Genomic DNA, 25,719 nt, shown 5'->3' on the forward strand with positions numbered 1-25,719 from the left:
CAGCAATTTTATTTGCCAAAAAAAAATGTCACAACAATTTTATATTTTGAAATCCTGAAATTTGAATGAAAATTTCATTTTTGGATTTTAAAAGTCAAATCTTTTTAAAAATAATGTGCCAACAACTATATTTACCCCAAAAAATATCTCAACAATTTTAGAGAAAGTATAAAATTTATTTGAAAATTGAATTTTCATATTTTAAAAATCAAAAAATTTCATTTTAGCATCCTGAACATTTTCAAATTTTAAAAAATAAATTTTGCTGTAATATTAATATTTAGATTTCTAAAAGGAAAAAATTACATTTTCCTGCTGGATCATGTATGTTTGTTAAATTGAATATTGAAAATTCAAAAATTTAATAGGGGAAATTTTTTTAAAAAAATCCAAACTACCCTTCAAAAATAAAAAATACTTAATTTCGAACTTTGAAGGTCTAAATTTTGTTTTATTAATTACATGTATTGAAGAACCAAAATATGGGGTGGATAAATTATTACTCTAATTTTTACTAAATTTTCCAATTAGTTTGGCTTGTCTCACACAGTTGAGATAACAATAAGGGAAAGCATAACTAATAAAAATGTAGGAGTCTTTTACTTGCCTTGATGAAATCTCTCTCTTGATGGTTTGTATCTACATGCCTGCTCTTATTATTTCTATTATAAGTATTTCTGTGCGATTGTCTTTTTCTGGAGCAATAGGAAGGCAGAAAGTGTGGATGTTCTCAAAAAAGAATAACTACGTATCAGAGCAATGAAAACCCTGGACCAAAACAAATAACTTTCACCATCCTACGTTCTAATCTCACACCCTCTGAGCGTCACACCGTTACTCAAGCGTTACACCCGCACCATTACCCCAAAAAAGAGATATAACTTTTACCCCATATTTTCCCAAACACAAATACCTCAAAAAAAAAATAACCGATTTAATCCTGCATGGATATCTTTATTAAGCGCCACATGTGTACAAATCAACTGGTGCTTTATATAGTTGGAGATTAAGGAGTTGTATCTTTTCAAATATTGAGAAAGAAAAACTTGTAAGTCAAAAAGATAAATATAAAATAAAATAAAATAAAAATAACAATAAGCGATTGTAGGAGTAAAAAAATAAAAAAATAAAATAAGAAGAGAAAGTGGGAAGCTACGTCACTTTAAAATGTGAAAGTTTTAACGAGATGTCACTTTTTTAAATTTTGAAAGAGGACACATGTCAAAACATTTAGTAGATATTCATAACGACCAAATGTAAAAGAGATCGAAATGACACGTGAGATAAAAATTGGGGAGGTCATTTCTTGCTTAAAATATAGAAAATATGTAATAATAATAAAGATTACACCAAACTACAAATGACACTGCCCACACAAAACATGCAACAAGGCGATGCTGCTTCATACAACACACAGTTGGAAGCGAAGTAGTAAACTTACAGTGCTCAAACTAAGCCTGAAGTGGCCTCTCCTTTATGGTGACCTTGAGCCCATTCTTGTTTAAGAGGATCACTGAAGTTTTAGGGCTTACATTTTGGCCCTCCACCACCACCACTTGGAAATTGGCAAGTATGGTGGCCACAGCTATCTTCATCTGAGTGAAGGCCATGTCCTGCCCTAAGCAACTCCTTGGCCCTGCATTGAAGCTCATGAACTTGAATTCTAGGTCAGGCTTCAGCTCCCCACCTTCTCCAATCCATCTCTCAGGCCTAAATTCTCTACAGTCCTTCCCCCATATCCACTCCATCCTCGCCATTGAATATATCGAATAAAAGATCTTTGTGCCGGCCTTCACCATCGTCCCATCAGGAAGAATGTCGTTGTGCACAGCGGCCTTTTGATCTATCGGAACTGGTGGATACAATCTCAATGTCTCGTACAGCGCTGCGTGGAGATACACGAGCCGGTGTAGATCTTCGAGGGGGATGCTTGTCCTCCCACCGAGCACATTCCGCAATTCTTCTAAGATCTTGGCCTCAGTGTGGGGGTTCTCAAAGATTAGCCAAAAGAACCAGGAGAGAGCCACACCAGACGCGTCCCTCCCGGCGAAGAGGAAATTCACCATGGTGTCCCGCAGGAAAGTATTGGACAGGGACCTGTTGGAACTCATGTAACTCGTCATCAGATCTTCACTGCTTCCCTTGCTTTCGAGCTCAGATTTTGTGATCGCAATCTGTTCCTTCACAAATTCATCGATGACGTGCCGGGCATGCAACATCCTCTTCTCCCATCCGATTTCCAGTCTCTTCATCAGCTTCCACCAGCTGCGAGGCACGACGTGCCGGAAAAATATGGCCTCTAACCCATCATCGATGGCCTTACTGAACGGGATGACAGGGAGGCCAGGGGAAAGGCAGCCGGCTTTCCTTCCTAGAATCGAGGTGCACGTGCTATCAAATGTGAGTCTGATTAACAAGTCCTGCAAGTCCACCTGTGAGCCTTGCCGTGCCGCCCGGCCCAGCAATGGCAACAAGCCCGAATCTGTAAGATCTTGAGTTGTGGTTGCAAGAAAGGTCCTGAAGTCTTTAGATTGAACGTGAGCATGGGACATTTTGCGCTGGATCCTCCACGACTCCGACTCAGCAACAAAGATGCCATCTCCGAAAACATCATCGAAGATCTCTTTGAAGTCCTTGCCCTTGCCATAGTTGGAGAAGTTGGTCTTGACAATGTGTTTTATGTTCTTAGGGTCACAAGTGAGTATGAACTCAAAGTTGGTCAGTGCAGGGCCCAAGAAGGAGAAGGTGCCATGTGCTCGGTTCAGGGCTCGGGTCAGATACTCGAAGATGCAGTGCGCGTTGATGGCGAGGGAGGGGAGCATGCCAAGCAGGGGCCATGAGACAATGGGTTTGTTCCTTTGGTTGATGTAATGCATGAAGAGGAAGCAAATGGTGGCGAGGAGGAGTTCAGGCCAATTTGGAATTGGAAGGTCCATGGAGTTAGAGAATTGAAGGCTTCTCAAACTGGGACGTGAAGATTTATACGACAAGTACAGGATGGGAAAACCACCTACAATGTTAGATCATGACCACCAGTAAACCAGAAGAGAGAGGGAAGGACCACTAGAATTGGCGTGGTTATTCATTACTATTTCCCTTCCATTCACTCGCTTCATTTTCCCTTTGTTTCAACTTTCAACTTTCAAGCAATGCTTTATTTAAAAAATGGGGCTGGTGATCGCGCGGTTGACCTAGCTCAAGCTGCTTCGCTTGCCGCTTTTTTTTCATATTCATGATCTCCATGTTACAGTATTTACATTCTCTAAAAATTAGCATCAAATTATATTTAAAAAATATATTTCTTGCCAAGACCGCATTTCTACAAGTGGTCGCATGCTAACCCGTCCATAATTTAAAAGGTGTGGTTTCTATAGGGTTGCAACCTTAAACAATCCAATTAAGGCGTACCTCCAAATTTTATCATAAAATGTAATCTTAGTTTAAAAAACTCTTAGGATTATCTCAAGGGAAAAGTTTATATAGAGCTGAGGCTCTAAACGATCAAATTAGAGCCCACCTTAAAAATTTGACTAAAAAATGTTGTTTTGATGCCCCAATATTATCAAATTGATCATCTTGATATCAAGATGCATGGACATGAGAAAAAAATGGATATCAAGTGTTGGAAATAGTGCGTAACACATTTTTTTACAAACAATTTTCAAGATTTTCATAGATCTGCTCAATCAACACTATTTTTTAATCTCTAAATTTATAACTAAAAATAAAAATATATTCTAAGGCTATCACAAAGATTTCCAATATTGAAACCATATTTTTTGACACTATTTGAAGGTGGGCTTTACTCTGATGTTCTAGAGCATGGCTCTATACAAACTGCACCCTTATCTCAAAATCTATTTTCATATCTAATTATAAATTTTTAAACTCCAAAATTGGTTAAAATCTAATAGATCTATAAACATATGAAAATCTTGAAAATTGATGATTTAGATAATGTATTGCAAGATGTACTATTTTTGGGACTCAAATTTTTTATTTTTTTTCAGATTCATACATCTCGATATCAAGATGATCAATTAGAGGTTTTTTCAGCATTAAAAAACCTTTTTTCATGGAGTTTTGAGGTGTATTTGTAATTCTACATTTTAAGGTTGCAACCTTTTATAAACTTTTTCCTGATTTAAATAGACAATTTAAATAGTGTATTGTGTAACACATTTTTGGACCGTCAATTTTCAAGATTTTCAAATTTTCATATATTGTTGGGCCTTCTCTATTATTTTTTCCTTTTTTTTTTCTTTTTTTGACAAGAGTACTTACTTCTTATTGACTAAATGGGAATTACAAATTGGGGCATTTTCCTCTCCCATCCAAGCAGCATCCACCCTCTCTTTAACTTCCAACAAAAAGAACCACCTCCCTTGTATCTCTGTGCTTCTTTGTCCATGAATACAGCAGTGAGTCATCGCGTAGTCTGCACCTACATCTCTCTTTTCGACTCCCAGGTTGGACGGCCGTCGCCAACTCATGTGTGCTTTTATCTTCGCTTGTTAGTCTTATATTATCTTCTCTTTTTTTTTTTTTTTTTTTTTTTATTTATTTATTTATTTATTTTTTTTTTTTATAAGCTTACATAGGAATGGAACTTGAGAGGTAGCGCCATGAAAATCCAGCTACTACCGTCTGAATCCATGCCGAAATCCTAATCTTATATTATTCATGTTTGTTTTTTTTTTTTTAAATGGTAACCTCTTTATAAAATAGACCTTCTTTGAACGGTTCAGGTTTGTGTATGCTTTGGAAGATTTTATATCGAGAGACAATTTTGGATTGTCCGATATAACCATTGTCGGACAACACTTGAGGGAAATGCATTGTCTAGTAATGAAAATGTGCAATGTGCTGGAAAAATAAAAACTATTGTCATGAGGAAAGATCCCTTTGCCGGTGTTAGCAATACCGGACAGGTCAGACAATGAAGGAAAAAAAAAGGAGACTTTATGTAATATTTGGAAAAATGTAAACCATGCAGTAATAAACGTGTTAAAATAGTGTTCATATGTAAGCTTTCTTAAGGAAAAAAATAATTTCATGTTTTAAAAATAGTTTGTCTTGTAACAAGAATTACATTTCATGCTATCCAAAATCATCCACATAATGAAATCCTCGTATTACATGGGATTGAGATTGATAAAATTGAAATCCAAAAAGATTAGGACTCTTAGATATAATGTTTGGTCTTTTGAGATATATGTAACATCAATAGGAAGTTTTCTATTTAATATGGATTCCTAACCTTATATCTATGAGATGAAAGTGTAGAGAATTTGTGTGCCCTATTTGGGTCACCATATGGGAATAGTGGTTCCTCTAGAGAGAGAGAGGGGAACAATGCCTCTTATGGATAAGATGCAAGGTTTCCTCTTCGAGAAAAGAGAGGTTCTTATGGAGAGAAACATTATGATGGTGCCTCTTGCGGTCTCAAGATTGAGAAGCTTGTTTTTTAGAGAGAAGTAGTTCCCATAGAGATTTTGGGTTGTACCCCCCTTTAGTTAGAGAGAAATACATTTTTTCATTGCTATCGCGTCTCTATCTGGTGTTGTCAATAATGGTTGCCACAAGTAAAGAGAAGGTAGGGAGAGTGGTTTAAAAGAATTTGCTCGACTTGGGTTTTATCGAGATTAGAGAAGTAATTCTGTATTCCAAAATCTTTGATGTAACTTTCATTAGTATAGTGGATTTCGTGTAGCCGTTCTGAGGTGAATCATGTAAATATTTGTGTTCTTGTATATGTATTTCATGTTTTATTTCTCGTACTTTATTTGTAAAAATTAACTCGTCGAATTTAGAGTTTCCGCACACAACAAGAAGTTATTTGCAATATCTCTTTCTAAGTTTTTGAAGTATTTGTAGATTTTTTCAATTTGCACAATCTTTCAAATTTTGAATTTTTCTTAATTACTGTTGAATATGAATTTTCAAAGCATATTAAAGTTTTAAACACTAAAACTACATCCTTTAGCAAAATTTAGTTGTGCGCCTTACTTGTATCGTGTAATAAGGTGTACACCTTGTACAATCCTCAACCCTAACAAAAGCAAATAAAAACTCGACGTTGGAAAAAAAAAAACTCTTAGCCTTCCCATGCCAAATGTTGTTCAACGAATGAAAGGCATCCCATGCCAAATGTTGTTCAACGAATGAAAGGCAACCAGTCTACTACTAAACTCTCGGGCAACTCTACATGGAGTCATATCATTATCATTATGAGTGCACATCCTCTCATTGTGCAATAACACGAAATATGCAGCAGCATTAGCCCTGTGCCATACACACAGATGAAGCAGGAACTTTGTGGAATGTAGTATGTAACCATGTGAATATGAGAGAGAGAGAGAGAGTTGCGGATGAAGCATCAATTCAAAGTATGTACCATAGTGTATAATTTATACTAATGTGTATGCTTTCAATGTGAAGATATTGTTTTTATTATCTTGTAAATATGATTTACAATGGCGGATTTATATATGAATATACAGTCTTTATAACTGTTCACAGTTATGCAGTTTTTATAAATGTTCACGATTTCTACAACTGTTCAAACGTTCTCTCAAATTCGACATGATTTGACACAAAACAGTTCGAGTTTGAACAATAAGTGGCATAAAAGAACTGAGTTCGATCTACAGGTCTTCAGGTGCAAGGTGTGACTGTTAGAAGTAGTGGTCTCCATGTTCAGATTGCTTGAACAATAAGCACAGAATGTAGTGGCGGATCAACAAACAACAGACAGCCTCAAGAACAGTAGATGGCCTCAGGAACAACAGACGGCCTCAAGAACAAATGGGATCGAGTAACGAAACACTCGATCAACAACGGACAAATAGACCTTCGAAACAACCGGTATCGAGTAACGAAAACTCGATCATCTGACGAGATCGAGTAATGAAAAACTCGATCAGCACACAGGATGGAGTAACGGAAAACTCCACCATCCAATATGATTGAGTAACGAAAAACTCCATCATCAAACATAATCAAGTAGCAGAAAACTTGATCATCAACCTTAGACAGAACAGTAAACACGAATCGACAGTGAGACGGATCAAAGAGTCGAAACAATGTGGAAATATGGATAAGGCAGAATCCGGTGATGAAAAATAATGGTGCCATTTATCAAAATGGTGAAAGACAGTGCAAGATTGATGGTCGGTGAACTTTGAAAGATGGTGCAGTGATATGGAGGGACGCAGTTCAGCTCAATGTAAACGTAGGCATTTCCATTGAACTTAATGGACAAAAGGATTTGGATTTTTCAATTTTAACAAGCAAGAATTAAAACCTTTAATTTGTAGGATCAAAGAAACAGACTGGTCCACAAAGGCACAATGGACCACAAGGCAATCCCACTTTTTTTTTTAATTAAAAAATAATAATTTGTAGAAAAAACTTTTGGGTTTTGGGTTTTGCTTTGGGTTTTTAATTTGTGAAACGATACCCTACAATTCAAAACCTTCAGAGAGAGAATTGGGGAACCAGAGTAAGGGAATTCGTGGTAGGATAAGAGAGGCCATGCAACTGCATTGGGAACCCGCATTTGGGTTAGTGCTTCATCAGTTCCAGTAGATGCCTTTTGCGGCCTCGCATATTAGCAGAGAGTGAGAGGAAGGGAAGTAGAGAGAGAAATAAGACAGAGAGAGAGAGAGGAAGGAAAGTAGAGAGAGAGACTGATTTCCTGTGAAGGAAACAGAGAGGTTTGAGCGAGGGACAGTACTGAGAGAGAAACAGAAGGCCGACGATGATGATAAATTTGTCACTCCTGCAAGAAAATGAAACGAATTTTCGCTCTTCTCTTTTCTCCAGATTACTTGAGAGGCTTGAAATAGGATTTTCTCTTCTTTTATGCAGAAACCATGAGAAGATTGAAAATGGGTTTTCTCTCTCTTCTCCTAAGGACTAAGAAACTGTGGCTCCAACCTTATGAAGAGTTGTAGCAAGACTTTCAATTCTTATCATGCCCTTAACGGCCACAATCAAGCGATTCACAGTGCATCCAGGAGAAGAAATGCTCTTTAGGAGAAAACAAGAAGAGAAGGTCAGAGAGAGTCTCCTACCAAAAACCAGAGACATTCTCAGCTCTCACCCTAAAATAAAGAGATGAGTTTGAAGGGTCGCACAAGAGAGAGAAAAACAGAGGCTTACAGATAAACCTGGGCAATGTTCAGTGTATCTCAAGAACGAGAATTTCAGGAGCAAATCTTTGTCTTATCCACAAATACCAAACACCATGACAAGGAGATTTTCTAGAGAGAGAAAATATCTGAGGATGAAGATTTATCTCCTTAATGTAAATTCGATCTAGAGAGAGAAAAATAACGCGAAAACAAATTATATATCTAAATGCAAAACAAAAGATAATCTAGAGAGAGGAAACAAAATCGAGCAAATTAAGAGAGACAAAATCCAGGAAATCAAGAGAGACCAGGTTCACTGTGAAAAAAAGAGCGAAGGGAGAGAGACCTTACGAAGAACGAAGGAGAGAGACCTTAGAATGGGATGCAGAGGGCAGAACTTCTCTGTGGGGCAGATAACAGAGACAGTCGATCCATATGCGGTGGAGTCAGCGGATCCAACTGATGGCAGGGTTTTGCAGGGTGGCAATTTTAGATGTGATTTTAGAATGAAGAAAAACAAAGATTCAAATCAGGTTTCGGGGGAGAAAGAAGAAGGGGCACAGCAGGAGAGAAAGAAGAAGGGCCCAATGGTTTTTTTTTTTTTTGTCTTTTTATTTTTTTTAAGTTGTAGAGAGATAATGGCCGAAATTGCAGAGAAAAAAAGATGGGAACAAAGAGAATGAACAGGCTTTTTGATTGATTTTGCGATAGAGCAGCAGCAACAGATTCGGGAGAGAGAGGAGGGAGAGATTCATCATGATGATGAGAGAGAAAGGAAAGGAGAGAAAAGATGGGACGTCTTTGACGGATCACGTCTCTAGGCTTCGCAGATCGATTGAGAAGTCCATGAAGTTTTACATAATACAGATTAGAGAAACTAGAAGGCCCAAAGAAGACCGCAATAACCCTATCTCTGATATCATGTGAAGATATTGTTTCTATTATCTAGTAAACTTCATTAACAATAACGAATTTATACATGAATATACAGTTTTTATAACGGTTTACAGTTGTACAATTTCTATAACCGCTAACGGTTTCTATAACTGTTCACATTCAACACACACAAACTTAGAGGTAGGTAGCAATGAGAGAATTTAGAGAAAGTGAGAGAATTTAAAAGCATGTATCAATCAAGAGAGAGAGAGAGTACGTGAGAGGAATACCTTGAAGTCTTCTATGGACATTGCGTGAAAGGACGAGGCTTGGATGCCATTTTCCTTTGGACTGATCCTTTGCTTTGCTTGCTTTTTTGGTTCGGGGGTATTTAAAGTTGCATGCATTCAATTTGGACCTATAAATTTTCTCAACTGTCTCTCTGACTCAAATAAATTAATAGAAACATTACCGAAAATACCAAACTCAGCGTCTGGGCAGATAGCTGTCGTAGTCCCCTTTCCCATTCAAGTATTCGAACACCGCCCACGAGAGTGTACATGTTTGGTTACATGAAAAATAGGAGAATAAAATGACAAGAAAAAGTGTGGCAAATAAATTAAAAAGAATTTATGCTATGAGACCATTTATTTTTATTTATTTTCGAGAGGAGATACTATGAGATCATTTTTCTTTCTTACAAGAATGTTACACTCACTCATACCTATTGGATGTCAATTTGAATGGCTTAGGGTTTATAAGAAAGTTCGAGAAATCTTTATTTGAACTTTGAGTTTAGTCAATGATACGGTCATAACCACCCAACTTGAAATTTGAATAACAAGAGTGATTGTGACTTCCTTGTGTTAAAAGCAAACAATTTCTCTGTATACTTTTCCTAAATACTACAATGACACGTGATTTATATGATTCACCCTAAAGGGCTACATCTAAGTTATCGATAAGTATAAATTCGCTTTCCTATTGAATATTACAATTTTAGAATACAAGATATATACGTTTCTCTAAATATATGTGAAATATTAGTTGATCCTTCCTTTTAAACTGCTCTACTGGCATAACACCTCCGATCATCAAATTTAGAATACAAGATATATACTTTTCTCTAAATATATGTGAAATATTACTTGATCTTTCCTTTTAAATTGCTCTACTGGCATAACACCTCCGATCAACTTTATCTTTCTCAACAGTACACCGCTTTTGAAAATTGGAACTCGAGATCAACAATGGAACTTTGTTCTATCTAGGCTGATATCTTGGATCACAAAAGCGTTGAAAAATTGGTGGGTGAAATGGGGGCAAACGATGGTACGACTTTGAAAAATTAGAAGCTTGAACTCTTTGTGTTTTTGGGCATGCAGGAGCATTGTCTCAAGACAATATTTGCCCCCCTTCGATATTTAATTTGAGAGGTCACTTTGATGCCCTCACCCTCGAACACATAAGTGCTCGGCAAATGCACTATCATTCTTTCCTTTTTACTAAGAGCATAATGCATGAGAATGTGTACTCTTAAATACAACTAAAAAAACTCTCTCCTCTTCAATGTGGGACTCAAACCCATAACGTTCTCTTCTACAAAACAGTCTAGGAAAGAACCATGAAATCATATTGTTGTTTTGAAATGCACACAAGTATTTTTTAAACACTAACATAAGGACCTCAAAATGCTAACATAAGGACCTCAAAGGCCATGTATTATATCTTCATTAACCCCCTTAAATAGAAATCATTACAATTTCTTTCTTGCTTTCAATTTTGCATTATTGAAGCCACATTTCTTGACACTATTTGAAAGTAGGCTCTAATTTGATTTTTTAGAGCCTAGGCTTTATACAAACCGAACCCTTTAGAAAAACGTAGAAATGTGGTGATTTTGGCTATAAACTGACCTAACAATGTAGGGGGCTGATGGAGATTTTGAGTTGTTTCCCTTTTAGTTAGAGAGAAACTCAGTTTCTTGTTGCTCTCGTGTCTCTATCTGGTGTTGTCGGTAATGGTGGCTAGAAGTAAAGAGAATGAAAGAAGAGTGGTTTAAAAGGGTTTGCTCAACTCAGTTTTTGTCGAGGTTAGAGAGGTAACTCTGTTCTAAAATCTTTGATGTAACTTTCATTAATATAGGATATTTTAGTTTATCGTGCCCGTGAATGTAGCCCTTTTAGAATGAACCACCTAAATATTTGTGTTTTGGTGTATGTGTTTCATGTTTTATTTCTTGTACTTTATTTTCAAAAATTAACTCATCAGGTTTAGAGCTTCCGCACACAACAAGAAGTTATCTGAACTATCTCCTCTTAAGCTTTTGAAGTGTTTGTAGATGTTGTCCATATGGGCTATCTTTTAAATTTTGAAGTTTTCTTAATTACTGTTGAATATGAATTTTCAAAGCATTTTAAGGTTTTCAACACCAAAACTATATCCGTCGGTCAAATTTAGTAGTGCGCCTTACTTGCATGTAATAAGGCGTACACCTTGTACAATGCTCAACCCTAACAAAAGCAAATAAAAACTTGACCTCGAAAAAAAAAAGAAAAAGAAAAAAAAAACTCTTGGTCTTCCTATGCCAAATGTTGTTCAACGAATGAAAGGTATTCAGTCTAATGCCAAACACTCCGTCAAGTCTACATGGACTCATATCATTATCATTACGAGTGCACATCCTCTCATTGTGCAAAGACACGAAATATGCAGCAGCATTAGCTATGTGCCACACACACAGATGAAGCATGAACTTTGTGGAATGTAGTATGTAACCATATGAATATGAGAGAGAGAGAAAGAGTTGCAGCGGATGAAAGCCTCAATTCAAAGTATGTACCATTGTGTAAAATTTATACCAATGTGTATGTTTTCAACACACACAAACACAGAGGTAGGTAACAATGAGAGAGAGAGAGAATTTAGAGGCATGTATCAAGAACGAGAGAGAGAGAGTTTAGAAGCATGTATCAATCATCAGAGAGAGAGAGAATTTAGAGGCATGTATCAAGAAAGAGAGAATTTCAGAGAGAGTGAGAGAGAGAGAGTGAGAGGAATACCTTGAAGTCTTCTCCCATGGCCATGGCGTGAGAGTACGAGGCTTGGATGCCACTGTCCTTTGGGCTGATCCTTTGCATTGCTTGCTTTTTTGGTTCAGGGGTATTTCAAGTTGCATGCATTCAATTTGGACCGATAAATTATCGCAACTGTCCATGATTCAAATAAATTAATAGAAACTGTACGGTAAATACCTACTCAGTCTCTGGGCAGATTGCTGTAGCAGTCCCCTTTCCCATTCAATTATTGGAACCCGCCCACGAGAGTGAGATTACAATGACAAGAAAAGTGTGACAAATAAATTAAGAAGTCGGAGCATTTATCTTTCTAACAAGGATGTTACACTTACTCATAGCTATTGGATGTCAATTTGAATTGTTTGGGTGTGTAAGGAAGTTCGGGAAATCTTTTTTTGAACTTTGAGTTTAGTCAAGAACACGGTCAAAACTACCCAACTTGAGATTTGAAGAACAAGAACGATTGTGACCTTCTTGTGCTAAAAGTAAAGGATTTCTCTATATACTTTCCTAAATACTACAATGATGACTGAGTTACATGATTCATCCTAAAAAGGCTACATTCATGTTATTGGCAAGTAGAAATTCACTATCTTCTTAAATATAACAATTTTAGAATACAAGATATATACTTATATACTTTTTTCAGAACTCCTCCGATCAACCTCCCATTTCTCAACACTACACCACTACAACACTTTTGGAAATAAACCTCCCATTTCTCAACACTACACCACTACACCACTTTTGGAAATAGGAACTTCAGATCAACAATGAAAATTTGTTCTTTCTAGGATGGATGCTGAAATGGGGGCAAATGATGGTACAATTTGGAAAATTTAGAAGCTTGAACTTTGTGTATTATTCCCCCGTTCGATATTTAATTTGAGAGGTCCCTTTGATGCCCTCGCCCTCGCACATGGATGGACTATTATTCTCTCTTTTGTACAAGAGTATGATGCATGGGAATGCGTACTCTTAAATACAACTAAAAAAACTCTCTTCTTCAATGTGGGACTCAAACCCACAGCTTTCTCTATCGACAAAATAGTTTAGGAAAGAACTAGAAAGTCATATTGTTTTTTTGAAATACACAAGTATTTTTCAAACCAAATATACTAACATAAGGGCCTCAAAGGTCAAGTATTATATCTTCATTAACCCCCTTAAATAGAGATCATTACGATTTCTTTCTTGCTTTATGAGAAAACCCATTTTTCCTTTTTATCTAAAAAACCTATAGTTCCCTCTATCTTTTAGAAAAGGGAAAAGTTTATATGGAGCCAAAGCTCTAAACAATCAAATTAGAGCCTACGTCAAAATTTTCACCAGAAGAGGTTGTTTGGGTACCAAAATATCCTCAAATTCATCATCCTGACTCGAGATGAATGGACATGAGAAAAAAAATGGATTTCAAGTTTTTGAAATAGTGTATTTTGGAATGCATTATTAGACAATCAATTTTCAAGTTTGAAGTTTTTATAGATCTATCGATCTACACTATTTTTGAAGCTTTAAATTTTATAAATAAAGATGAAAATATATGTTAAGGCTATCACAAAAACTTTCAGTATTGAAACCACATTTCTTGACACTATTTGAAGGTAGGCTCTAATTTGATTGTTTAGAATATATCCTCTATACAAACCGCAACTTTTAGAAAAACGTAGAAATTTGGTGATTTTGGCTATAAACTAACCAAACAATGTAGGGGGGCTGATGGAGATTATTTCGCCCAAATTCAAAACATGCATTTTTTTGGTCCCTCTATCATAAAATATCGTTAAAATAACCCTTGAAAATTGTCTTTTTTGAACTTGATGATCACATCGTTATATCATTTGGGTTAGACATATCTCTTAAATAGATCAATCCATCACAACGAATTTTTTCCAAAGATAGATTGCCCACATTCATTATATGCTATCTTTTGTCAAACAAATCATTTTCTAGTTTTTTGGAGAAATTTATTAAAATACACATCCTTTTTCAAATATGCAATATTTTACCCATTTTCTACTCTTCAAAGTCAAAATCTGCATAGTGATGGGCATTTTAAAATTAAATTAGAACGGGTAAAATTTTGAATAGCGAACATCCTAGGTGTATTTTGACAAATTTCCTTTTTTTTTTTTACTTTCACTAATGTTGAATAGAGAACATCTTTGGTGCATTTTGACAAATGTCCTTCTTTCTTTTATTTTCACTTTCTCATTTTTTGTGAGAGGAACTGAACTTGGGTGAAACAAATGCCCTTTACAGTGAGCCTTAGCAGCAGAGGCATATCCTATTTTAGTCCGTCTCTGCGGGGGCCAAATATTTCCTCATGGCTGAATTAAACATTACTAAAATCTTACATAATTCATAACTAAATGAAGGGTGAGGTTTTGTATAAGTTGTCCATCTTACAAAATGCACTATGCAATTAAGGCGTATCTCTAAACTTTGTCAAAAGATGTAGTTTCAATGTCAAAAGCCATATGATGGTTTGAATATCCATGTTCTACCATAATTATGAAATTCAAAGCTCTTAAAAAATTATATCGAGTATATCTATAAACACTTTAAAATCTTGAAAAAACAATAGTCCAAATAACCCATTACAAGATATACTATTTTGAGGATTTCGAATTACATTTTTTATTTGTATCCATATATCCTGAAAGCGAGATGATCAATCAGAAAAGGTTTTCCTACTTTGTAATACTCTTTCCTGCTGAATCTTTTAAGTGCACCTGACTTCTACAATATTAAGATGTAACCGTATATTAAGCTTTTCTATAAGTCTTCAATATAAAGATGTAACCGTCTATAAAGCTTTTCTGTAAGGGTGCGGTTTTTATAAGGTTGCAACCTCAAACAATCCAATTAAAGGCACCATAGAATTTTATCATAACATGTAATTTTGTTGAAATTTTTTTTTAGTATTATCTTAAAATCTATTTTCTACCGGATTAAAAAATTTTAAAATCCAAAAATAGTTAAAATCAAGTAGATCTATAAATACGTGAAAAAAATGGATGCTATAGATAATATGTTGCAAGATGTACTACTTTCGAGACTTGAAAACTTTTTTTTTTTTCATATTCATTTATCTCAATATCGAGATGATTGATTAGAAGGTTTTTTTAACATTAAAACAATATTTCCGATAGATTTTTAAGTTGCATCTGTGATTCTACATTTTAAGGTTGCAACCTTATTAAAACTTCTCCCTTTCTATAAATCAACTGTCGTAAATTTACTGACAAGAGTCATGATAAATGAGGTATGGGGATAGGCTAACTTTGGGGTGCTTAACTTACCTTTTCGAGTCCATGGGATTATCCCTTCTTCACCTTTAGAATTCATAAAGGGAGCCATCTGTTTACCTTTTCTTCAAACTAATATCTTGGGTGACCCCTAATAAGAAAGAAAATTATCGTGATATATTGTAACCTGTTTTCATATCCATACAGATGTAATCAAATACTTAATTGAGTCAATCATGTTTCTATATCCATACCGATATAATCAAATCTTTAATTGAGTCAATCAAGATAAGTACATAACTATAATAAATAGAACCCAGATCTTTTTCTATAGGTGTGGAGAATTTTACATAAATATTATCCTCTAAATTTCTTCATGGTATCAAATAAGTAAATAACTATTATAAATAGAACCCATATCCCTAGGGTGTGGAGAATTTTATACGAATATTGTCCTCTAAATTTCTTCATGGTGTCATCTTCCGTTCAAGTAAATTACATTCTCTTTAATCTTTAGTTCAAGTAAGTTGCATTTTCTCTCAATTTCTTCATGGTATCATCTTCCGTTCAAGAAAATTACATTCTCTCTAATATGTAGTTCAAGTAAGTTGCATTTTAGAGTCTCTAAATATGTCAACGTTTTGGAGAGTCTAAATCTTTAGTTCAAGTAAGTTACATTCTTGGTAAATATTTCAGTCTCTCTCTAAAAACTCTTCTCTAAATTTCCTCTCGTGTCTCTCTCAAATTTTTTTTTTTCCAACACCGTGTTTTTTTACTAAAAAAAAAAAATCTCTCTAAATATTTATGTCTCTCTCTCTTTCCTCTTCGGATATGAATTTCGTTGCTTTTTCTTCTGCGAGGCCATTGACCCCTACACAAAGCTCATCCAAAACTTTGTATCCAAATTTCTCATCTCGTCCATCATCAAATAATCCAATAGCTCTCCGTCATCAAAATTTTGCATCAGCTCTCAATAGCTCGTCCTCATCCAAAATTTTGCATCCAAAATTTCTCCTCGTCCATCATCAAATAGCTCTCGGTCATATACAAAATTTCTTTTACATTAGCTCTCAACAAAAAAAAATTCAGTTCCTCCCCATTGCTCTCTCTATCCAGTTTTCCAGTTCTCTCTCTCTAGAATTCCCTAGTTCTTTCTAAAATCAGCACTCTTATTCTCTCTCTACCTCACTCAATATCTTTATCTCTTTCTCATTCTTTTTAGGAAAAAGTTTATATAGAGCCGAGGTTCTAACAATCAATTAAGAACCTATCTCAAACTTTTGATTAGAAGAGGTTGTTTTGATGTCCAAATATCCTCAAATTGATCATCTAGAAATCACGATGCATGAACATGAGAGAAAACTAGATTTCAAGTTTTGGAAATAGCGTATTTTGTAATGTATTTTTGGACGGTCAATTTTCAAGATTTTCAAGTTTTCATAGTTCTATCGATCTACAATATTTTTGAAGCTTTAAACTTATAAATAAAAATGAAAATATAATTTAAGTCTATCACAAAGATTTCCAGTACTGAAACCACATTTCTCGATACTATTTGAAGGTAGGCTCTAATTTGATTGTTTAGAGCCTAGGCTCTATACAAACCGCACCCTTCTTTTTTGTTACTGGGAATAAAACCCATTCTTAAGCTCTTTCTCTCTCACGTCCAAGCTCCAAACATATTGTTCTTTCGCTCTTCTTTCTCTCGCCAAAAACTTTTGCTCCATCCGCTTCTCTTTTCTCTATAAAGAAGCTCAATTTGCTTTGTCACTCTATAACTATTATCATGCCTTTATTAAATTTCTTAACCTTCTTCCTCAACTTGTGACAATCAAGCTCTCTAATGATAATTTTTTCTTATGGAAAGGCTAAATAATTCCTATTACTAGAGGCCAAGGAATTATGACAAGGAATCATGAGACATCTTGATGGTTCTACATCGGAGCCCCTAAGTTTATTCTCTCTGATACCATGAAAAATTTAGAGGAAAATATTTGTGTAAAATTATTCACACTTATAGAGAGGGATGTGGGTTCTATTTATAATAGTTAGGTATTTATCCTTGATTGACTCAATCAAGGATTTGATTACATCAAATAGGTACGGAGATGGAAATAGATTACAATATATCACGATAATCCTCGGAGAACAATTTGCTATGAAGAATCTTAGAAATCTAAAGTATTTCATAAGTGTGGAAGTTGAGTGCATGAGGCAAGGTATGAAATTGACACAACACAAGTATGCATTGGATCCGTTAGAAAAATTTGGAATGAGTAATTGTAAACCTTCCTTAACGCCAATAGTCACAGCAAACAAATTATCTACTAGAGATAGTGATCATGTTCAAGATCCAAAAAAATATAGAAGTCGTGTTGGTGGTCTACAATACCTTACATGCACTTGACCAAATATTATAGAGATAGAGATAGTCGAGGAGATAGAGATAATTGAGGATAATTTTTAATTTTAAGTTATCTTGTATTTGATGTTGATATCTCTTATGATAAGACTAGATTAGTTCATTATTATCAATAATTGATTAGTCGTATATGTATATGGGACACTGTATATTCTTGATGATTAATCAATACACAAAGATTTTCCTGGAGGATTCAGAAGTTTAACATGGTATCAAAGGCACTTCTGATCGTGTGGCCATGTGGTTTTTTTTGTCCTCTACACGCACCTCTGGCTCTCTCTAATCACACACCTCTACCTTTCAACGAGGAAGAACTAGTAAGGATTTGCAAGCAAGGGACCCCTTGGGTTTTTGTTTTTGTTGCATGCTTTGATTTGGGCAGGGGTGAGAAGACCCCTTGGATTTTTGTTTTTGTTACATGCTTTGATTTGGGCTCTTGAAGCCTTGATTTGGGCTCTTGAAACTCTTGAAATACCTTCCAAGTTAGAGAGAGAAAGGCTCCTTACATCTTTGTGCAACACCTTGGGCAGCAAGCATGGCCGCATAAGGGGACGATACATCCCTATCAGCCTTAACCTTCATCCCACCTGTAATTCGAATGAGTCTCTCCCAGATAAATAAGTGACATGCACGAATGTGTCATTGAATGAGGCACATACATGAGCCAGCCCAAAGATATGTTCACCTTCTCGAACAGTTGGTCCCAAAGTTACATTTTCCCTGGTTTTCTTTCTTCCGGACATCGTTGATTTGCAGGCGAATGAACTAAGGATTAGGGTTTCGCAGGCTGCCTTAAGCGTCAGTGAAGCAGGATAAAAACTAGGTTGAGGCCAAGATTATCTGTTTGCGTTTTTTTTTTAAAACAAAAGGGAGGTGGTTCATACGGACCATATTATATCAAAACTCTTTTTTTATGTTCATGAATTATTTACTAGATCCAAATTCTTGATCACGTCTGTGAGTTCTGATATAACTTACACATGGCTTCTGAAAAAGGAGATGTATTGACTATAAAACTTGATGGGAAAAATTATCCCGATTGGCGGTTCCATTTTCAAATTTTTGTTGAAAGGAAAGGTTTGTGGAGGTATGTTGATGGCACTAAACCTGAACCGGCTATACCCAATTCTAAAGATACCCAACAATGGAAGATCAATAATGCAAAAATTATCTCATGGTTATTCGCTCTGTAGATTTGGATATTGGAAGGCCAATGAGAGGCTTCCATACTGCGAAAGAAATGTGGAAGTATTTGGAAAAGTTTTATCAGCAATCAAATATTGCAAGACGCTTCCAAATCGAGTATGATATGTTTTCCTATAGGAATATTATGCTGGTTTCATGAACTTGTGGACATAATATGAATATGTAAACTTGAATGCTATCACTAGTGCTTGTTGCATTCAGAGCTTAATGGAGATAAATGGTGACAGGAAGGTGATGCAGTTTTTGATGAAGTTGTGCCCAGACCATGAGATTGATCGAGCCAATATTTTGAATCGTGAAAAAATAGCAAATATGAATGCTATTCTCGATGAATTACTTCGTGAGGAAACAAGAATCACGACCCAAGAGACCATTGAGGGAAAGAAGGATATAGAGTCTGCACTTGTAGCCCAACAAGCTAGAGGAACACCATCACAAAAGGATCCATATTTGCTGTAATGTTATGAGTGTAAAGAATATGGTAATATAACATTCCAGTGTAAGAAGAAAAAAAATTGTACTTATTGTAAACGTGCTGGGCATATTATCACTGAATGTCGAAATCCTTCTCGATGAGGCAACCGGGCATTCAATACACGAAGACCTTTGTACATAGCATACCAAGCTACTAATGATGCTTCCAAGGGACTAAGAGTAGAGACCCCTCAATCCAGCACTATTCATGACCCAAATATGACAATGTCCCAGATATCATATGATATTCGACAGTTGGTACAAAACTCTATATCTATGGTTATCTCTTCTGCTATCTCCGCTATGGGCTTGTCTGGTATGCACTCTCACCTATCCCATAGTATAAATTTCTTTTGATTTATTGACTCAGGTGCCTCTAATCATATGACTGGAGTGCACGTAAGTCCAACATCTACTAAACCATACTAATGTAATAGTCAGCTTCTCACCGCTAATGAGGAGAAACTGAGTATTATTGGTACTAATAATCTTTCACTTTCTATCTTCCGTGGTACACCTTTTCATTTATGTAATGTCCTCTTCGTTCCTAAATTAATTGTTAATCTAATATCTGTGGGCTAACTAGTTGATGATGGTTACAATGTTCAATTTTCTCGTGATAGTTGTCTAATACAGGACTCACGCATTGGGAGAGTGACAGGGAAGGGACGTAGAATTGGTCGTTTGTTTGCCTTGGAGTTTGAGATACCAAACCATGATGCTTCTTTCTTTTCTCCATCGAATTCTGATTTTTCTGTTTCCAATAAACAATGGCATATGTGGCATCAGAGACTTGGTCATCCCAATGCAAATAAATTAGATACTTTGGTTCATTCTAGTTCATTGCCCAATAAAGCACCTGATTTGAATTCTATCAATAAATCTTGTATTAGTTGTTATTTGAATTAAAGCACCAGTTTTCCTTTTCCAACTCGAGTTGATAAAACAACTGCACATTTCCATCTCATTCATAGTGATGTGTGGGGTCCTGCTCTAACTTTATCCAGAATGGGATATAAATATTTTATTTTGTTCATTGATGATTGTACACGATATACCTGGATATACTTTATGCGTCATAAATCAAAAGTGTTCTCCCATTTTAAAACGTTTTTATCCATGATTGTTACTCAATTTAATATCAAAGTAAATATCTTTCGGTCAGACTCTGGTGGGGAATATTTATCAAATGATTTTCAAGACTTTTTGAAAACACAGGGTATTCAATCACAGAAAACTTATCCATATACTCCACAACATAATGGCATAGCTGAAAAGAAAAAGTGTCATATCTTAAAAGTTGTGGGGACCTTTATGCATTTCTCTCATATTCCTCATAGTTTTTAGGTTCAAGTTGCATCAATAGTTGTTTATCTCATAAATCGCCTCCCATCCTTGGTTTTGCATAAACAATCTCCATATTATTCATTATTTCATGTTCATCCTGATTATTCTCTCTTGCATGTTTTTGGGTGTGTATGTTTCGTTCATCTTCCTCAGCATGAACGAAAACAATTTTCAATTCAAGCACTCACTTGTGTTTTTGTGGGTTATTGTCCCGACCAAAAGGGGTTTATATGTTATGATCCAACGGCTCGTCGTATACGTATTTATCGCAATGTTGTCTTTTTGGAAAGCATCTTTTATTACTCTTCAATTGTAAAATCATCAGGGTCCTCTGCTCCTTTCTTTCCAGATTTCTCCATTTATAAACCATCACATCTTTTAGTGCCTCAACAACAAGGTTAACAACACCACTCTACGTACACTCCATCTCACCAACCAGAGCAAGGTCAAACCTCCACCCTACCTGTAAGTGATTCTTTTCTTACTTCTATTGATAGCTCTGCTCAGTTACAACGTTCTTCACATGTACCTCAGCCACTTGATCCATTTGGCTTCTCTTTTGATGATTTTGACTTTTTACTACAGCCTAGAGCTTTGTTTACTTTACTTGATACGAATGAGGTTCATTCTAAAGACCTAGATCTCCGTTTACTCCCTAGATCATTATTTGCCCCTTTAGATTCGGTGGATATTCCTCCCTCCTACCAACAAGCCTTGACTATGCCTTATTGGAAAGAGGCAATGGATGCAGAAATCAGTGCCTTGTTGGAAAACGATACTTAGGATCTTTGTTCCGTGTACTCCTCACACATCTATTATTGGCAGTAAATGGGTATTTTTTGTGAAGCTTAAATTTGATGGAATGATCGAGCGATATAAAACACGATTAGTTGCTCAAAGTTACAAACATGCGTATGGCATAGACTATGATGAAACGTTTGCTCTTGTTGCTAAAATGACTACTGTACGAACCGCAATTGCTCTCTTCGCTATTCGTCAGTGGACTATATCTCAAATGGATGTGAAAAATGCACTTCTCCATAAACATTTAAAAAAGACAGTATATATGTGACATCCTCCTAGTTATTGCAATGATAAATATATGGTATGTCATTTGAAAAAGTCATGGTTTAGTTTAAAACAAGTTCCAAGAGCTTGGTTTGAACGATTTCGATAGGTCGTTCGGCATGTTGGGTTGAAACAAAGTGCTCATAACTATTCAATATTTACTCATCATTGTTCTTCAAGAATTACAATTCTACTCCTATATGTTGATGATATTCTCATCACAGAAGACAACCTGTATAATATCAGACACTTGAAAGAGCTTCTCAGTCAATCATTCAAAATGAAAGATTTGGTTTCGTCAACTTATTTTTTTGGGCTGGAGATTCATTATTCCCTTAATGGATACATAGTTAACTAGAAGAAGTACACCAAAGACTTGATCAAACTGGTCAACTTATCTGATGAGAAACGAGTGGATACACCAATGGAGGTGAATGTAAAATATAGAAAGGATGATGGCGACAAACTTATAGATCCTACTCTTTATAGACAACTAGTTGGGAGTCTACTTTATCTCACTATGACTCTTCTTGATATTTCTCATGCAGTTCAGGTCGTTGGCCAATTTGTTGCTGATCCTCGTTGCATCCACCTCTCTGTTGTCCATCGTATTATTCGTTATCTACGGGGTACATATCATAGAGGTCTATTATTCTCTTCTAACTCTTCTCTCCAGTTATGAGCTTATGCTGATGCAGATTGGGCAGGATACCTCGATATTGGACGCTCAACCACTGGGTGGTGTATTTTTCTTGGAGATTCTCTCATATCATGGAAATGTAAGAAACAACAACCTGTGTCTAAATCTTCTGTAGAAACCGAATACCGAGGAATGTTCTCAGCTTGCAGTGAAATTACTTAGTTCAGTGGACTTTTACAGGACCTTAATATTCTTCATCGAACTCCTACACCATTGTATGCTAATAATATGAGCGTCATACGTATTTCGTCAAATCCAGTGTTTCATGACCGCACAAAGCGCATAGAAGTTGATTGTCATTTCATTCGTAACAAATTCCTGGTTGGAGAAGTTACACTACCATATATTACCTCCCAACAACAACTTACAGATATCTTTACCAAGACAATGACTCATGCTCGTCATGACTATCTCGTTGGCAAACTGATGATGTTCACCCAACCTCAATTTGAGGCAGAGGTAGAGATAGAGATAGTAGAGGAGATAGAGATAGTTTTTAATTTTAAGTTATTTTGTATTCGCTGTAGATATCTCTCTTGATAATACTAGATTAGTTCATTATTATCATTAACTGATTAGCCGTATATGTATAGGAGACTCTATATATTCTTGATGATTAATCAATACACAATGATTTTCCTGGAGGATTCAAAAGTTTAACAGATATTACCTATGTTGTCAATCAAGTATGTCAATTTATGCATGATCCTCATGAGATACACCTCATAGCAGCTAAAAGGATTCTTCGATATGTGAAGGGTACCCTGGGTGATGGTCTTTTCTTTCCCATTGGTGGAAGACATGTGAACCTTATGCATGATCCTTGTGAAAGGATTCTTCGATATGTGAAGGGTACTCTGGGCGATTCTTTGATTTGTGAAGGGTACCCTGGGTGATGGTTTTTTTTTTTCCAATGATGGAAGACATGTTAACCTTATCACCTATTCTAATGCTGGCTGGGTTGGAGATCCCGATGCAAGAATGTCAGTATCTGAATTTTGTATTTTCTTTACAGGATCTCTAGTGTGTTGGAGTAGTAAAACGCAAAGGACTATTGCACACTCAAGTTCAAAAGCAAAATAACGAGCAATATCTTCCACAACTGTTGAAATCACTTGGTACAATCACATTCTATCAGAATTGGCTATTAGAATTCAACATGCAATTCTTTGTTGTTATAATTACAGTGCAATAAAGCTTGCATTTAATCCAGTTCTTTATGCTCGGACGAAGCACATTGAACTGGATTATCATTTCATTCGAGAAAAGGTTGAAAGTTGATAGATTACTCCTTATTATGTTTCAACTACAGAACAATTTACTGATATCTTTACAAAAGGTCTTCCTACATCTCATCATCGTTCAATAGCAAACAAGTTGTTCATGTTTCACATCGACAATAGTTTAAAAGGGAGTAAATAAGAATGATAATTATCTAGAAATATACGATATTGATAAGGATTCAGATGATAAGGATTTTCGTGATATATGGTAACCGCTTTCCATATCCGTACAGATTTGATGTAATCAAATCCTTGATTGAGTCAATTAAGGATAAGTACATAACTATTGTAAATAGAACTCACATCCCTCTCTATGGGTGTGGAGAATTTTACACGAATATTGTCTTCTAAATTTCTTCACATTTGCAAGAATTTCACGCAGCAAAAGGCTACCAACTATATAAAGGAAATTCATAATTATCTATGTCGGATATGGTGATATCCAAAATTACCCTCATAATAAATTCTCAAAGTATGTAGGATTGAGATTGATATTAATTAGTTTCCCAAAAGAAATAGAAATCCAAAAAGGTTAGGATTCTTCGGTTATATCTCTTGGTTTCTAAGATATATATAACATCTATAGGAAGTTTTTGAAATATATCTAACATGTATAGGAAGTTTCCTACTTAGTGTAGACTCCTAACCTTATATATATGGGATGAAAGGTGAAATACTATGTGTGCCCTATTTTGGTCACCATATGGGAAATAAAGGTGGCTTCACATAGAGAGAGGGGCAGGGGCCTCCTATAGATTGAGAGAAACACGACAATGTGCCTTTTGTAGATTGAGATGTTTTTTTCTTGTAGAGAAGTGATTCCCATGAATATTTTGGGTGGTTCCCCTTTTAGTGAGAGAGGTAACTCTATGTCTCAAAATATGTAACTTTCATTGTTATAGTAGATAGTCCTCTTGAGGTGAACCATGTAAATATTTGGTATAGTGGATAGTCCTCTTGAGGTAAACCAAATAAATCTTTGTGTTCTTGTGGCGTATGTGTTTCATTTTTTACTTTTTATGTTAAACCTCATGCTCTCTCCTATTTTATTGTTAGTTGATAATATGATCTTAGTGGGATCTAACTTTTGGAATTCCTCTTTCTGTAACTAAAAGGGTTCATAAATCCTAACAATCCGAGCCTTTGGATACTAGTAGCAGACTCTAGGGTTGTCTCATCTTTAGCCCTGGGATGTCTGTAGCATTGTTGAGGTGTCATTTCTAGCTTTTGAATATTACTAGCTTATTGTTGGGGTGTGTTATTTCTCAGCAATATGCCCAATTGTGCATTACCTGGGCCGATCAACATCTCATAAATTTGAACAAAGAAAAGGCACAAATCTTTAAAGAACCTCACTTCTCTCAAAAACTAGTACTTAGATCTCCAAAGCTTTTCAAAAGGACCAAGATCTCTCTCTCACACACTCGACAAACGTGGCATTTAATATTCATTTCACCAAATCTCTCCCCCTCTGTGTTTTTCCCCTACATTTTAATGGGATGAAATATGGGGACCACACTATAAAAATAAACCTAGATATTTGTACCTATGATATCCATGCAATCTATCGCACATCCGAATAGTTGGGAAAGAGGTGTGCAATCTACCTCACATCCGAATAGTTGGGAAAAGGGTGTAATGATGATGATCATGAAATATTTAACATAAATAGTAAAAGTTATATTGAATAAAAATGGTGTGCGGTTTCTAGGAGGTTGCAACGTTAAACAATGAGAGGACCTCCAAATTTTATCATTAATATAATTTTGGTGTAAAAAATTCTTAAGAATTTCTCAAAATCTATTTTCACGTATAAATATAAATTTTAAACTCTAAAAATGATTAAAATCAAGTAGATCTATAAAAATATGAAAATC

The 25,719-nt window shown here is 35.6% G+C and overlaps 1 pseudogene across 1 annotated transcript; it reads right to left on the bottom strand.

The window, feature by feature from the left end:
* Window positions 1-1,302: 1,302 nt before the first annotated feature.
* LOC105421656 (cytochrome P450 86B1 pseudogene) lies at window positions 1,303-9,380 on the bottom strand (annotated as a pseudogene). The gene is made up of 2 exons (XR_016059580.1): window positions 9,305-9,380; window positions 1,303-3,010 (listed from the first exon to the last, which is right to left on the bottom strand). The product of XR_016059580.1 is annotated as a cytochrome P450 86B1 pseudogene (transcript).
* Window positions 9,381-25,719: the final 16,339 nt, after the last annotated feature.

The sequence above is a fragment of the Amborella trichopoda genome, chromosome 7 (assembly GCF_054954075.1).
Source record: "Amborella trichopoda isolate Santa Cruz 75 chromosome 7, AtrichopodaSantaCruz75HAP2 v2.0, whole genome shotgun sequence".
NCBI lineage: Eukaryota > Viridiplantae > Streptophyta > Magnoliopsida > Amborellales > Amborellaceae > Amborella > Amborella trichopoda.